This window comes from Lathyrus oleraceus, chromosome 3 (genome assembly GCF_024323335.1).
Source record: "Lathyrus oleraceus cultivar Zhongwan6 chromosome 3, CAAS_Psat_ZW6_1.0, whole genome shotgun sequence".
Lineage (NCBI taxonomy): Eukaryota > Viridiplantae > Streptophyta > Magnoliopsida > Fabales > Fabaceae > Lathyrus > Lathyrus oleraceus.
The window spans coordinates 396,096,566-396,109,499 of record NC_066581.1 but is presented as its reverse complement, the minus strand read 5'-3'; positions in this window follow the sequence as shown (position 1 = coordinate 396,109,499).

Here is a 12,934-nt window from a genome sequence, read left to right as displayed (position 1 = left end):
TCTTCTCATATTCGTTGTATGATATGGCATTTAGAAGTATTGTTCTGGCCTTGTGATGATTTTTGAACTCACGTTTCTGATCTTCTGACATTTTGCTTCTGGGAACTTCAGCTCCATTTAAGGTTGGAGGTTTGTATCCATCTGTGACAATGTCCCAGAGGTCAGCATCATAACCAAGAAAGAAACTTTCGATTCTATCTTTCCAGTAATCAAACTTTTCTCCATCAAAAACAGGAGGCTTGGCATTGTAAGAATCTTTCTCATTTGAGTGGGCCATTTGTTTTTCTCGCACTGGATCTCTCTACACTGTTAAGTGTTTGATTTGAAAATCAATAACAGAGCCGGAGCTCTGATACCAATTGAAGGTGAGAAAAACAAGAAAGGGGGGGTTTGAATTGTTTGAAAAATTAAGCGCTTTTGCAAAATGAAAATCACGCAAAGATTTTATACTGGTTCGCTTATAACACAAAGCTACTCCAGTCCACCCGGCCAAGGTGATTTCGCCTTCAACAAGGACTTAATCCACTAATCTTGAAAGATTACAAACAACCCCTAAGAGAGAAGAAAATCTCTTAGTCCTCTCAAGTCTACAGACTACAAAGAGTCACTTGAGGAAATCAAATAAAAATAGATACAAGATGTGTAATCTAGAGTGCTTCTAAGAAAGCAAATATTACAAACTTAAGAACAAATTTTTCACTTGATAAGCAACAACTTAGTGAAAATCTTTGAAGAACAAAGATGTTTTTCTTGAGCGTGATATAATTTCAGTATAGTTTTGGCTAGTGATTTCTTCGTATATACTGAATGAGATTTCTTCTCTATTTATAGGAGTTGAAGTAGAGTTGAAGTAGCGTTGAATCTATTGGATATTGAGATGTAATTACGCCATTCCATTAATAGCTTCTGCAGTAGACTTTTTCACTTAGAAGTGACTACTTACCACAATTAGTATCTTTTCTCTTGGAAGTGGAGATTAACGTCTCTTTCTAATTGAGGAAATCCATTTGCAGAACTTTAACTTGGCTTAAACGTTACTTCATCATGATTAACAATTCTGATTAGAGTCTTTGTGTATCTGGAGAAATTGGCTTCTGATGTTATCTTTTGAAAGTTCAGATGACGCTTGATAACTTCAGACTTTGCAGAAGGCATTTGTTCAGAGTCAGAGCTTCTAGACTTTACTTCATGTTCAGATGCTTCTGATACTTGCAGTTTTGTCCAGAGTTTAGAGCTTCTTGAATGAGATTCCTCTTTAGATGCTTCTGATACTTGAGATTTTGCATCTGATCTTGTTTTGCATCTGATGACATCATCAGATTTATTTCTTCTTTCTTTAGAACCCTGCACACTTAGAAACTTTTCGTTAGGGTACCACTTTTGGTTTCATCCTTTGTTATCATCAAAATCATGGAATCTATTGTAGAACTATTTTTGTTCTTACACCTCCCATCCTCACATACTTTCTTCTTTGTTAAGCAATGTCAACTCACCCTACAACTAGCCTTAGCCGCCCTAGTTCGCTAGGTTTACTACCTATCTACGCTTAGCACATAAATCATTTATCAACCATGAAGTTACTTTGTAGCACCCCGTTATTTTATTACATATTTTATTATATTCTAATTGTTTGAATTATGCATTTTGATAATTTATTTTATGGATGGGTGTTTGGCGGGTATGTATCATTGAGTTAGAGGTATAGAGAGATGATAAAAGTAAGTAGAATAATTTAGAATTGTTTTGATAATTAAAAATAATGTTTTATTTGTTTTTATTATATTAGTTAGTGAAGATAGAATAATTGAGTCAAATATGAGAAATTAAGAAAGTTAGTGGGAGGAGGGAATATGAGATAATTAAGTTTGAGCCAAGTTGGTGATTTGGAAAAGTTTACCCTAAAAATAAGGAATATGAGAAACCTAGATTTATGAAGATTTTCATAGTACGTGACATTGGAGAAAAAGGATCAAAGAGGCAATAGGAAAGGTGATCAAGGGAAGAGAGTGAAAGTTTTAATTCAGAATTTTGCAAGGAATTCAGGTAAGGGTGAAAACTTGTTCCAATAGTAATGAGTGTGATAGAAGAGTAGAATGGAGGAACCTTTAACCTCCTTAGGGTTAGGTGTTTTGATTCATAATATTGAATTTGGATGCTATGATGGTTGTTATATGATGACTATATGATTAACTTCATGTCCCTTATGTACGTATATTTTTCTGTTTTTATGATTGAACATATATCCACCATTGTTGCAATTTCGAAGGTTTTAGGCATAATCTTAAAACTGTGATTAAATAATTTATTTATGTTAAAACTGTAAATTAACTTTAGATAATTAGAGTATTGTATGGGTTGTAATTTTCTGAGTGTTTGACTTTTTACAGAATCGAAATCGGAGGTCCGGAAGGCCTCCAATGGTGAAAAATGCAGAAAATTATGCATTCTGTCCGTCACGATCGCGCTCAGAGCGGGAGCCTTTTTTTGTGTTTTTTGGTCGAAAACGTTTTGGCCATAACTTTTGACCCATAAGACCAAATCGAGCGCCATTTGAAGTGTTGGATATCTTAAATAAAGGGCTATAATTTTGTTTCAGGGATACAATAATTTTAGTGATGATTTCATGGAAGTTTTTGGGGTTGAAAAAGATGGAAATTATGTTGGAAATTTTAGAAAACAACAACTTTTTAGTAACACCTTCGTGCACGGTTTTGATCATAAGTTTCAACTCGTGAATCATTTTGGGTTACGGTTTGAAGTATTAGAAAGTTGACTCTCAGAGATGTAACATGATGGTGAAAAATAAATTGTTTAAGTATTATTCCTATGCCTACTGTGTTGGTGATGTTTTATTCATATGTTCGGTTAATGAATTGTTGACATATCACGACGATTTTGGTCAGAACTTTTATTCCGTAAGTCCGATTTTGATGTCATTTGAAACGTTAGAAAGCTAATGCTCATACATATAACATGGTAGTGATTGCTGAGATGTTTTAATAATATTAACATTGCTAATATGTTAATAAATGTATTGGTTTATACGTTTGGTTGATGAGTCGTTGCATTGTTGTAATATCGTGGTGTGATAACTATGTTGTTATGTCGATGATGTTAAGATGTTGATGAGTTGCTTCTGTTTGTTGATATTATTCACGTGGTAACATGAATTGGTTGTTGCATGATTAATGATGTGATGCATAAATGATGAGATGTGTGTGAGGATCCTTTATGTGAACCTTGTTGTGTTGATGCATGTTATTTGAGAGTCATGCATCTTGGTGTAGGGGCTTCGGTCCAATTTTGGTGAGCCTCGATTCTATGGTGATGGATCGGGTGCGAGTAGCTAATTGTTATTATGGGGTATTAGTGAAGTGTTATCTATGTTGATGGTAACGAGTTTTGGCGAGCCTCGATCCCATTGTGATGGATCAAGTGCGAGTAGATATTCCTATTATGGGAGATTAGTGAAGTGTTACCTATGGTGATGGTAGATATTTTGGTGTGCTCCGGTTCCAAGAGGGAATCGATTCTATGGTGGGGATCATGGAGTGAGATGAACCTGAGTGTTCATATTTGGTACCATGTGCATGTCGTGTCGGTGTTGAGTATATTACATAAGTGTTGCATTTGTATTGGTCGTTGTTGATGTGTTGTTGGATGAGATATTGTTGCATATAATGTTAATGATAATTGAGATGTGGTTGTGTATGATGTTGATTATGACTTGGATGTAAGAATGTGATATATTGTTGTGTATGATTGTGTAAATGTTATACTCTATTCTTCATTCTATATCGTTATTATTGAAATGAATTCTCACCCCTTATGTTTGAATGTTGCCTTTACATGGGCATCGTACAGATACTCAAGAGTAGTATTGCTGAAGTAAGTGGAAGGTAGCTCTTGGATTACTTATTTATTATGTCGCTTTTACTAGTGGTACCTTGCTCTGATCATGTAACATCAGGTTGGGTTAAATGCTTATTTTATTCCTTATGTCTGTAAGACCCCAATTTTGAAGGAGAAGAGCGGTCCAAAACGCAGCGGAATTTAAAATTGCTCCTTTAGTAATCCTTACGAATGGGCATGATCAGTGATAGAATCGATACCTCTTGTGGCGATTGTAACCTTTGATGCAGATCTACGGAGCGATCACGAACGTTGAATGATGACAACGCCTCTACTCAGTCTACACAAATGGATTTCTTCAATCTCAGTGCTAGCTGCTACGAATGAAGGCTTTGAGTGAGTGTGAGAGAGAGAGAGAGAGAAAAAAAAAGGAAATTGCAACTGCACAAATGCTTCTAAACAAGGGTTCTATTTATAAAACCACTTGTGTGGGCTGCAAGCTAAAAAGCCCACTCAAGTGTATATGGCCCATATCTTATAATATGCCAAAATCACTTAAGCGTGTGGTACCTTACCATATTTCGTATTCTACTTAAGGACACCGTACCTTACGATGCTCTACAATTCACTTAAGTGCACCGTACATTACGGTATTCCTTAGTTACTCTATCTCTCATCAATCCGTCCTTTTGTGTGTGACCTTGTAGGTTTTCGCGGCATTGGCAATTATATTAAATCACGTATTTAACATAATAAATAGTGAGCGGTATCTAGCAACACATCACTGCTACCCAAGACACGAAAATGTCATATGATCTAACAAATCCTTTTGTGATAATACTTATGTGTACAATTACCCTTTTGCCCTTATGTCTATATTGAACACAAGGCATAGACCGTGTCATCCTTGTCCAGTTCAATATTGGGCCCATAGAAATTTATCCTGTTACGCAGGATGGGCAAATTCTATCTAGGTCACTCATGTCCCTTAGCATGCTTCGTGGAGTACCCATCAATTATCTTTATGGTCATCCAGTTACGAACAATGTTTGATCAGCAATAAGGCACTTGACTCTACATCTAGGGTCCATAGTGGTTTCAGGTCGAATGGTGGTACACACCATTATCACCATGAGAATAACTTATGACACTTTGCATAGCATTCTATGTAGTATTCTCATAGCGGGTCAATCCAGTATAAATATTACTCTTAATATTCATACCTATGTTTAAGACTTGATAACTCCTTATCCATGATCCATGAGATGTTATCATCAGTCTATATACATAATAGTCTTAATGCTTTAATGTTATCCCACTTCACAATAAAGCTCGACTACAGATACTTTAAGAATAGTGTCCTTATGTTTAATGTGATCTCATGATTAAGTCACACTTGATACGTTAAATGGACTAGCTATTCTAGGGACTTTATTAAACAAACATAATAAAGAAAAAGCGTTTTATTATTAATAAATAATTCGATACAAGTACCAAAAGTATTGACCTCTAGGGCTTACACCAACAATCTCCCACTAGCACTAGAGCCAATCAGGCATACCCCTGATGCCCATAGATCTAGTATGGCCATCATGCTTCTGCTGCGCAAGAGGCTTTGTCAGTGGGTCAGCAATATTGTCAAGTGTAGGTACTCTGCATATTTTCACATCTCCTCTATCTATTATCTCTCGAATGAGATGATAATGCCTAAGTATGTGTTTGGATCGTTTGTGAGATCTAGGCTCCTTAGCTTGTGCGATAGCACCATTGTTATCACAATAGAGACCAATGGGATCCACAATGCTAGGAACTATGCCAAGTTCACTAATGAACTTTTTGATTCAAACAACTTCCTTTGTTTCACTTGAGGCAACAATATACTCGGCCTCAGTTGTAGAATCAGCAAGTGTATCTTGCTTTGAACTTTTCCAGCTCACGGCGCCACCGTTTAAGCAAAACAGATAACCAGATTGCGATCTAAAGTCATCCTTATCTGTATGGAAGCTAGCATCGGCGTATCCAATTACAAACAACTCTTCCTAACCTCCATATATCAAGAATGAGTCCTTAGTCCTTCTCAAATACTTAAGGATATTCTTGACAGCTACCCAATGAGCATCACCAGGATCAGATTGGTACCTACTCGTTGCACTTAAAGCATACGAGACACTTGGTCGAGTACATAACATGGAATACATGATAGATCCTATTGCAGATGCATATGGAATCTTATTCATGCGATCCCTTTCTTCCTTAGTTGAAGGGGATTGTGTTTTTGATAGACACAGGCCATGTTGCATAGGTATGAATCCTTTCTTGGAATCATGCATATTAAAGCGTCTCAGCACTTTGTCTATGTACGTACTCTGACTTAGGCCAAGCAGTTTTTGTGATCTATCTCTATAGATTCTGATTCCTAATATATAGGCTGCTTCACCTAGGTCCTTCAAAGAAAAGCATTTCCCCAACCAAGACTTTACTTGTTGCAGGGTAGGGACATCGTTTCGAATGATTAATATGTCATCTACATATAATACCAGGAAAACGATCATGCTCCCACTAATCTTCTTGTAGACACAAGGCTCATCTTCGCTCTTGATGAATCCATATTGTTTTACTGTTTCATCAAAACGAAGATTCCAGCTTCTGGAAGCTTGCTTCAATCCATAGATTGATCTTTGTAACTTACATATCTTTTGGGCTTCTTCTGGTATGTCAAATCCTTCAGGTTGTGTCATGTACACATCCTCAAGAAGATTCCCATTAAGGAAAGCAGTTTTAACATCCATCTGCCATATTTCATAATCATGATATGCAGCGATAGCAAGTAAAATCCGAACAGATTTAAGCATTGCAACTGGTGAAAAGGTTTCATCATAGTCAACCCCATTAATTTGTTTATAGCCTTTTGCAACCAGTCTTGCCTTATAGGTATGTACCTTACCATCCATGTCAGTCTTCTTTTTGAAGACCCACTTGCATCCTATAGGGTTAACTCCTACAGGAGGCTCTACCAAGGTCCAAACTTGGTTTGTGTACATGGAATCCATTTCAGATTTCATGGCTTCTAGCCACTTCTCAGACTCGGGACCAGTTATGGCCTCTTGGTAGGTCACAGGCTCATCTTGATCCATGAGTAATACATCACCTTGATCAGTTATGATATATCCATATCTCTCAGGTTGGTGACGTATCCTGCTTGACCTACGCTGTTCTTGTTCTACTTGAGCAGGTTGCTCTTCCACAACTACTTGTGTTTCCTGCTCTAATTCCTCCATAGGTATATCGATGCTTTTTTATTCTTGAATTTCTTCAAGCTCTAATTTCCTCCCACTGATTCCTTTGGAAATGAAATCCTTTTCTAGGAAAACTCCAGTTCGAGCGACAAACACTTTGTCCTCAAAAGGATTGTAGAAGTAATACCCTCTTGTTTCTTTAGGATACCCTACAAATAAGCATTTGTCAGATTTGGGCTCAAGCTTAGTTGAAATTTGTCGTTTCACATAAACTTCGCAACCCCAAATCTTCATGTAAGACATATGTGGTTTCTTACCACTCCATATCTCATATGGTGTCTTCTCAACCTTTTTGGATGGAACACAGTTAAGTGTGTAAGCTGCTGCCAATAGTGCATGTCCCCAAAAGGAGTTTGGAAGATCAGCGTGACTCATCATGGATCGGACCATGTCTAACAGGGTTCGATTTCTTCTCTCAGATACACCATTCCATTGGGGTGTTCCAGGAGGAGTAAGTTGGGATAGAATCCTACACTCTTTCAGATGGTCATCAAACTGTAGGCTTAAATACTCACCACCTCGATCTGATCGAAGAGTTTTAATATTCTTACCTAGTTGGTTTTGTACTTCATTCTTGAATTCCTTGAACTTTTCAAAGGACTCTAATTTGTGTTTCATTAAATACACATAACTACATCTACTGAAATCATCAGTAAATGTGATGAAGTACTGAAAACCTCCTCTGGCTGGTATGTTCAATGGTCCACATAAATCAGTATGTATGAGGGCCAAAAGATCATTAGCTCTTTCACCTTTTCCTGTGAATGGAGACTTTGTCATCTTTCCAATTAAACAAGATCTGCATGTCTCATATGATTCATAATCAAAAGAGTCCAAGAGTCCATCTTTATGGAGTTTGGAAATGTGTTTCTCATTTATGTGGTCTAATCGACAATGCCAAAGGTAAGTTGGATTTAACTCATTAGGTTTCATCCTTTTAGTATTAATGTTATAAATAGGCATTTCAAGATCAAGGACATATAGTCCATTGTTCATTTATGCAGTAGCATAGAATATACCATTCAAATAAATTGAGCAACAATTGTTCTTTATTATAAATGAAAAACCAAACTTGTCCAAACAAGAAATGGAAATAATATTCCTGCTAATTGCAGGTACATAATAACAGTTCTCTAACTAAATTATTAAACCACTAGGTAAAGTCAATACATAAGTTCCTACGGCTAAAGCAGCAACCTTTGCTCCATTGCCAACTCGTAGGTCAACTTCACCTTTTGCCAAATCTCTACTCCTTTTTAGCCCCTGCACATTGGTGCAAATGTGAGAACCGTATCCAGTATCTAATACCCATGATGCAGAAGTAGATAAATTAATTTCAATAACAAAAATACCTAAAGTTGAAGTCTCTACTCCATTCTTCTTATCTTCCAGGTACTTTAGGCAATTTCTCTTCCAGTGTCCGGTCTTACCGCAATGGAAGCAGGTGTCTTCCTTTGCTATGCCTCCACTAGGCTTCAAAGCAACAACAATGGGTTTGGGTTTGGCAACTTCCTTGCCTTTCCCTTTATAACCCTGCTTGGTGGGTCTTTTGTTCTGTCTCTTTCCATTTCTGATCATCAGAATGGACTTCCCTTTTGACTTCAGATTCTGCTTTGCAGTTCTTAACATGGCTAGCAGTTCAGGAAGAGATTTGTCCATATCATTCATATTGAAATTTAGGACAAATTGACTGAATCTATCTAGCAACGATTGCAAGATCAAATCAGTCGCAAGTTCCTTTCCGAGGGGAAAACCCAACCTCTCAAGGTTTCCCACATACCCAATCATCTTGAGCACATAGGGAACTACAGGGGCTCCCTCAGCTAACGTGCCTTGAAAAAGGGCTTTTGAAACTTCAAACCTTTCATGCCTTGCTTTCTCTTGATAGAGCATCTTCAGGTGTTCGATCATATCGAACGCTGCCATGTTCTCATGTTGCTTTTGCAACTCTGAGTTCATGGTAGCCAGCATGAGACAAGCAGTTTCATTGGCATCATCGACATGCTTCTTATAAGCATCTCTTTTTGCCTTAGGTGCAGAACTAGGAGGTTCCTCTTCAGGAACAGGTTTCTCCAAGACATACAGCTTTTTATCATGTTTGAGGACAATCCTCAGATTTCGGTGCCAATCCAGAAAATTTATCCCAGACAATTTTTCCTTGTCAAGGATTGATCGCAAAATGTTGTTAGAGGTGTTTGTTGTCATGGTAATCTACATGAAAATAATGAAAATATAAGTATCAATAACATATTTAATTAGGCCTTTAATTAAATATGCTCCCACTATTTTACTCAAAACAAATGACCCTCACCATTTGATTCGGAAAATCCCGTTGGAAGATTTTCTAGTGGGTCGAGATCCACATTTGACTTTGTTTTAAGTCCGCGTAGGCGGATTACACAAAACTAGGTTATTTAGGTAGGAACTCCTTCCAATTGTATCTAATACAACTCTCGAATATTTTAGTTGGGTGAATAACTCCTTATTCCAATCCATCATATGGATCATTTCCAACTCTTGCTTCTAAACATATATAACCTTATTATAATTTGTTTAGTTAAGTTTGACCCATTGTTTTAGCAGATGGATATTACAATTATCCAATCGCACCTTACTAATATAGAACATGCACCTCGCGTAGGCGAAACCTACATTATCCGATACTAGTCTTGATGAGTGCTAAAACTTGGAAAGCATAAACTTAATATTTAATTTGAGGGAATTTTCAATTATTCTGATATCACCGGCTTATTTATCATATAAATCGTCTCTCATATGCATCAACATACATTCACATGCATCAACATACATAATGAAACAGTTATGGCCCCTAGTGTAATTTTTCTCCCAAGCCAATGAGAGAATCTAAGCTAACCTAATAACGATCTAAGCTTCTCCAAGCAAGATCTTCAAGGTTGTCCTTATTTGATAGAGAATTCTTCTCTTTCTTCCTAACATTACATTATATAAAAGAAACTCGTTTTACATACGAGGGAGTGAGATGAGAAAAGAAGTTACATTAAGAGATTAAAAGAGAGGCACGACACGCAGGTCGTATTTTAAGAACCCAAAACAAAATAAAGGAAAACTAAGGCCATAACCGATCATCACAAGACAACAATAATAAACACATTATGATTATTAATTTTAATTCTTTTAATTAATTAAAATCAAATTAAATTTCGGCGACCAATCACACTACGCAGAGTTAGCCGGGGGTCCGCTGCCCGGTCAGCGGGAACGGGGGTAAGCCGAAATTTTTAATGAACAATTCATTTGAAATCGACGTCATTTTTCGCATCAACACTTGATACTTTAAGGCACAACTCTTGCGCAGTCACAACCCTACTCGCATAACTCTTTGACAACACAACCCTTGTGCCGTCATTAACCCTGATGCACCAATTTCAGACCGTCAAACACATCTCGATTGTTGATTCAGTATGATTAATCAACACATTACTGCTTCACCATACTAATGTCGGATCAAGAAGCAAACGACCATTGATCACTCAAAGGAAAACAACCATTAAGTGTTTGAATGAACGAAACAGAAACAGTATATCATATATACCGTATTTTGCACCAGGATTACTTATATCATATATATAACTTGATCGATCTACATTGCATAACCTATAGACGATCGATGTATCGCTGCTTCACCATACTAATGTCGGATTCCGAAGCATAATCAACATCAATCATCCAAATCGTACACACATAATGCCAAATTTAATTACTCATTTATTCTTTGATTCATTCTGTCTTTTAATCATATTAATACAGAAAATATAGAAAATAAACAGCTATCAGATGCATGGTTTTGTAAGTGGCTCTGATACCACTGAAGGAGAAGAGCGATCCAAAACGCAGCGGAATTTAAAATTGCTCCTGTAGTGATCCTTACGAATGAGCATGATCAGTGATAGAATTGTTACCTCTTGTGGCGATTGTAACCTTTGATGTAGATCTACAGAGCGATCACGAACGTTGAACGATGACAACGCCTCTACTCAGTCCACACGAACGGATTTCTTCAATCTCAATGCTAGCTGCTACGAATGAAAGCTTTGAGTGAGACACACACACAGAGAGAGAGAGAGAGAGAGAGAGAGAGAGAGAGAGAGAGAGAGAGAGAGAGAGAGAGAGAGAGAGAGAGAGAGAGAAAGGAAATTGCAATTGCACAAATGCTTCTACACAAGGGTTCTATTTATAGAACCACTTGTGTGGGTTGCAAGCTAAAAAGCCCACTCAAGTGTATGTGGCTCATATCTTATAATATGCCAAAATCACTTAAGTGTGTGGTACCTTACCATATTTCGTATTCTACTTAAGTACATTGTACCTTACGATGTTCTACAATTCACTTAAGTGCACCGTACATTACGATATTCCTTAGTTACTCTATCTCTCATCAATCCGTCCTTTTGCGTGTGACCCTGTAGGTTTTCGCGGCATTGGCAATTATATTAAATCACGTATTTAACATAATAAACAGTAAGCGGTATCTAGCAACACATCACTGCTACCCAAGACACGAAAATGTCATGTGATCTGACAAATCCTTTTATGATAATACTTATATGCACAATTACTCTTTTGCCCTTATGTCTATATTGAACACAAGGCATAGATCGTGTCATCCTTGTCCAGTTCAATATTGGGCCCATAGACATTTATCCTGTTACGCAGGATGGGCAAATTCCATCTAGGTCACTCATGTCCCTTAGCATGCTTCGTGGAGTACCCATCAACTGTCTTTATGGTCATCCAGTTATGGACAATGTTTGATCAGCAATAAGGCACTCGACTCTACATCTAGGGTCCATAGTGGTTTCAGGCCGAAGGGTGGTATACACCATTATCACCATGAGAATAACTTATGACACTTTGCATAACATTCTATGTAGTATTCTCATAGCGGGTCAATCCAGTATAAATATTACTCTTAATATCCATACCTATGTTAAAGACTTGATAACTCCTTATCCATGATCCATGAGATGTTATCATCAGTCTATATACATAATAGTCTTAATGCTTTAATGTTATCCCACTTCACAATAAAGCTCGACTACGGATACTTTAAGAATAATGTCCTTATGTTTAATGTGATCTCATGATTAAGTCACACTTGATACATTAAACGAACTAGCTATTATAGGGATTTTATTAAACAAACATAATAAAGAAAAAGCCTTTTATTATTAATAAATAATTCGATACAAGTACCAAAAGTATTGGCCTCTAGGGCTTACACCAACAAATTTTGACCCTAAGATCCCTCATGTTATTCTCATCATATGCATTAGTATTGGGATCACACCTTGACATCCTCCTTACTCCTCATTCACTAGATTTGCATTGGGAGAGATCACCAAGAACATTTGATTGTATCATACTTTTTTTTTCATTATTTACTAACCAAAATACCAAAAATATGTCATTGTATAGTTTAACTCTTTTGTAGGTAGTGTGTATGCTCACCTATGCTCTATCAAGCTCATATCTAGGGTTTGAGACCCTCAATGCAAGGATCTCAATCAAGAAATGGTTTACTATGGCTCTGAGTATCATATATGGATCCCCATGATCTTCACATGTTATTTTGATCAAGAAATCATCAAGAGTTTGGAGTTTGTTTGCCTTGGAAACCCTAATTCATCTGGGTATCTTGTGTGACTTCTTCAACAAGTCTCTTCAACATTTGATCAAATATTTCAAGGGATACCTCAAATTTCATCATCTTATGCATATATGATCCTCCATGAGTCCCAAAAGTC